Raw genomic sequence first — 4,277 nt, 5'->3', positions numbered from 1 at the left:
CCCACCTCACAGCCACGATTCCTGCCCTCAAACCCCAGGCCTGCCCCTCCCTCCCAGTTCTGGAAACTCAAGTCCCCACCCACCAGGCATCTTAGTCTCAGGGGTAATTTCCTGGGAAGTGCAAGGATGGGTAAGAACATTTTCCATCATAGTTAACTGAAGTAGGCACGAACAGCAGCAGGGCTGGGCCCGTGAGTGTGGTGCAGAAAGAGGTAAGATTTCATAGTCCCAGGGTCATGACTCGGTGGAGGCCTCCTGTGGGGTCTGGGCTTGGGCAAGGAGTAATTTGGGGCCATTAGGGTGCCACTTACTGCAGCAGATTTGGGAAGAGCCCCGATGTTTTTGGAAGTCTCAGAAGCACTCTACAGGGTCTTCCCCATGGAGACCATCTCCCAGTGACCCCAGCCATGTCCCCAGCCTGGAGAAAAGGAAAATGTTTAGACCAGGATGTCAGAAAGACTGAATTCAAGCCCAGTACCATCATGTCTTGCTGTGTGACGCATGACAAATGACTCCCTCTCTGTTTTATGCTTCTGTGGTTCAGTCCCTGTTCTCCACCCCTACACCACCCCCAAGAACTGACTGTGGGAGACAACTTGGCTCACTGGTGAGGTACATGGTCACTGGCTGGCTCTGTCATTTCCCCACCCAAAGCCTTTTTTTTTTTTTTAATATTCTGGAAAAGAGGGATAATAATGGTGTCTCCGACTCTCGGCATCATTGCGAGGACTAAAAGTGATGCCAGATATAAAGAGTCTGAGACCAGGAGCTGTGCATACCAGTGCCCCCTCTCCCCAGCTCCTGCTAGCATCCACCAACAACTGGTGTATCTAGTTGGTTTGTTTGTTTGACACAGAGTCTGTGTTGCCCAGGCTGGAGTGCAATGGTGCAATCTCGGCTCACTGCAACCTCTGCCTCCCAGGTTCAAGTGATTATCCTGCCTCAGTCTCCCAAGCAGCTGGGATTACAAGCACCCGTGGCCACACCCAGCTAATTTTTGTATTTTTAGTAGAGACACAGTTTCACCATGTTGTCCAGGCTGGTCTCGAGCTCCTGACCTCAGGAAATCCACCCGCCTCGGCCTCCAAAAGTGCTGGGATTACAGGCGTGAGCCACCGCACCCAGCCCTGGTGGTGTGTCTACTTTGTAAATGTCATCCAAATCTCCTCACTTCTCTCCAGCCCATGGCTCCCACCCTGGTCCAAGCACCAGTATCTCCTGCCCAAGGCTCCTTCCTAGTCTCCTTGGTCTCCTTCCGCTCCTATCCCTGACAGTCAATGTTCCCCAACAGCAACCACAGGGAATTTTTAAAATGCCAATATTGACCAACTGTCTCTCTGGAAAACACACCTCTTACTCTCCAGGGTACCCCATGAGGTCTTGTGTGTGGTTTCAGCTCCTGCCCACTTCCCGGGGCTCCCCTCCCACCCTCCAGCCACACTGATCTGTTTTCAGCTCCTCACACTCCTGATCCTCTTGAGTCTGAGGCTTTACTTCTGCTTGGAATGCCCTTCCCTGCACTCCCACTGGTTGACTTCTCTTCATCCCTCAGGCTAAGGATTTGTTTTACTGTTTTTTGTTTGTTTGTTTGTTTGTTTTGTTTTGTTTTGTTTGTTTTGAGACAGTCTTGCTCGGCTGCTCAGGCTGGAGTGCAGTGGTGCGATCTCAGCTCATTGCAAGCTCCGCCTCCCTGGTTCATGCCATTCTCCTGTCTCAGTATCCCGAGTAGCTGGGACTACAGGCACCCGCCATCATACCTGGCTAATTTTTTTGTATTTTTAGTAGAAACGGGGTTTCACCGTGTTAGCGAGGATGGTCTCGATCTCCTGACTTCATGATCCACTCGCCTCGGCCTCCCAAAGTGCTGGGATTACAGGTGTGAGTCACCACGCCCAGTCTGTTTTTATTTTTTTAAGATGGTGTCTTGCTCTGTCACCCAGGCTGGAGTGCAGTGGTGCAATCTTGGCTCACTGCAACCTCCACCTCCCGGGTTCAAACAATTCTGCTCCTGAGTAGCTGGGACTACAGGTGTGCACCACAACTAATTTTTGTATTTTTAGTAGAGACAGGGTTTCACCATGTTGGCCAGGCTGGTCTCGAACTCCTGATCTCAAGTGATGGACCGGCCTCGGCCTCCCAAAGTGCTGGGATTACAGGCATCAGCCACCACACCCAGGCCCTCAGGCTAAGTTTAAATGCCTCTTCCTCCAGGTAGTCCTCCCTGAGCCCCCTCCATGCGGGGTCAGGAGCCTCCTCTGGGCTCCTCTGGTCTTCTCCATCACGGCATGATGACTTTGTCCTGTCTCTGGTATGATCTGTCTCCACCATCAGCCTATGGGCACCTCCTTGTGCATGGCTGTGTGCCTACTGTGTGCCCAGTACAGGGCCTGGCACACAGTGGGTGCTAACTTAATAAATGCTTTCTGGATGAGGTCAAGAAGGGTTCAGATGGACGAACTGCTCTTCCTCTCCTGGGGCCGGCCCCTTTAATCCCCATCAGCCTTCTCACCTACCTGGGACCACTCTGTCTTTTCTCTGTCCCTTGAGCCTCGGTGGTGAACACCACATGGGTACCGGGCTCGACTTCTCCAGGTGGCACAAGGCGACTCGGCAGCGATGGCAGCAATGGGGTCCCCGAGAAGCCTCTCCGGATGATACCACCACCAACGGAGGCTCAAAGGGGCCAAGCCAGAATCCACCAACTCCCAGATCCACTGGAAGAAACCAGAAAGACGTGAGCAAGTTCTTGGTCACGGGACCTCTCTAGGACCCTGAAATGCCCTCACCCAGACACCTGAACTGGCCTAGAGAGCTGTGTCTCAATCCCACTCTCCTGAGGGAACTTACGTCTCTGAGTCTCAGTTTCCTCATCCGTGAAGTAGGGATCTCAAACGTGGGGGTATATAAATAGTGCCTAGTCCAGGCCAGGTGCTGTGGCTCATGCCTGTAATCCCAGCACTTTGGGAGACCAAGGCAGGTGGATCACCTGAGTTCGGGAGTTTGAGACCAGCTTGACCAACATGGAGAAACCCCACCTCTACGAAAAATACGTTAGCTGGGCGTGGTGGTGCATGCCTGTAATTCCAGCTACTCAAGAGGCTGAAGCAGAAGAATCGTTTGAACCTGGGAGGCGGAGCAGAGACTGTGCCATTGCACTCCAGCCTGGGCAACAAGAGCGAAATTCCATCTCAAATATAAAAAAATAGGCCAGGCGTGGTGGCTCACACATGTAATCCCAGCACTTTGGGAGGCCGAGGCGAGTGGATCACCTGAGGTCGGGAGTTCTAGACCAGCCTGACCAACATGGAGAAATACTGTCTTTACTAAAAATACAAAATTGGCTAGGCGTGGTGGCACATGCCTATAATCCCAGCTACTAGGGAGGCTGAGGCAGGAGAATAGCTTGAACCTCAGAGGCAGAGGTTGCGGTGAGTCGAGATCATGCCATTGCACTCCAGTCTGGGCAACAAGAGCGAAACTTCATCTCAAAACACTAAATAAATAAATAAAAATAAAAATAAAAGATATAAATAAATAGTGCCTGGTCCAGCTGGGCGCGGTGGCTCACGCCTGTAATCTCAGCACTTTGGGAGGCCGAGGCAGGTAGATCACGAGGTCAGGAGATTGAGACCATCCTGGTTAACACGGTGAAACGCCATCTCTACTAAAAATACAAAAACATTAGCCGGGCGTGGTGGCGGGCGCCTGTGGTCCCAGCAACTCGAGAGGCTGAGGCAGGAGAATGGCATGAATCCGGGAGGTGGAGATTGTAGTGAGCCAAGATCGGGCCCCTGCACTCCAGCCTGGGTGACAGAGTGAGACTCCGTCTCAAAAAAAAAAAAAAAAAAAAAAAAAAAAAAGGGCCTGGTCCACAGTGGACATTGCAGAAATATTTATTTATTAACTAATAATAGCATGCTCAGTAGGGCACGGTGGCTCACGCCAGTAATCCCAATACTTTGAAAGGGTCGTTTGACTCCAGGAGTCCTTGACAAGCTTGAGTAACATAGTGAGACCCTATCTCTACAAAAAATAAACAAGATTAGCCAGGCATTGTGGTGTATGCCTGTAACCTCAGCTACTCAGGAGGCTGAGGTGGGAGGACTGCTTCAGCCCAGAAGGTCAAGGCTGTAGTGAGACAAGATCATGCCACTGTACTTTAGTTTGGGTGGCAGAGTGAGACCCTGCATCTCTCTCTCTCTCTCTCTCTCTCTCTCTTTTTCTTTGAGATGGAGTCTCACTCTGTCAACCACACTGGAGTGCACTGAAACAATCTT

General features: G+C 51.4%; 1 protein-coding gene across 2 annotated transcripts in view; it reads right to left on the bottom strand.

Annotated features, from left to right (window-relative positions):
* RAB3A (RAB3A, member RAS oncogene family) overlaps positions 1 to 4,277 on the bottom strand; it is a 162,787-nt gene that overhangs the window by 38,780 nt on the left and 119,730 nt on the right. The window lies entirely within an intron of this gene.

Source organism: Macaca thibetana, chromosome 19, assembly GCF_024542745.1.
Source record: "Macaca thibetana thibetana isolate TM-01 chromosome 19, ASM2454274v1, whole genome shotgun sequence".
NCBI classification, from domain to species: Eukaryota; Metazoa; Chordata; class Mammalia; order Primates; family Cercopithecidae; genus Macaca; species Macaca thibetana.
This window is presented reverse-complemented; position numbering and strand designations above follow the sequence as displayed.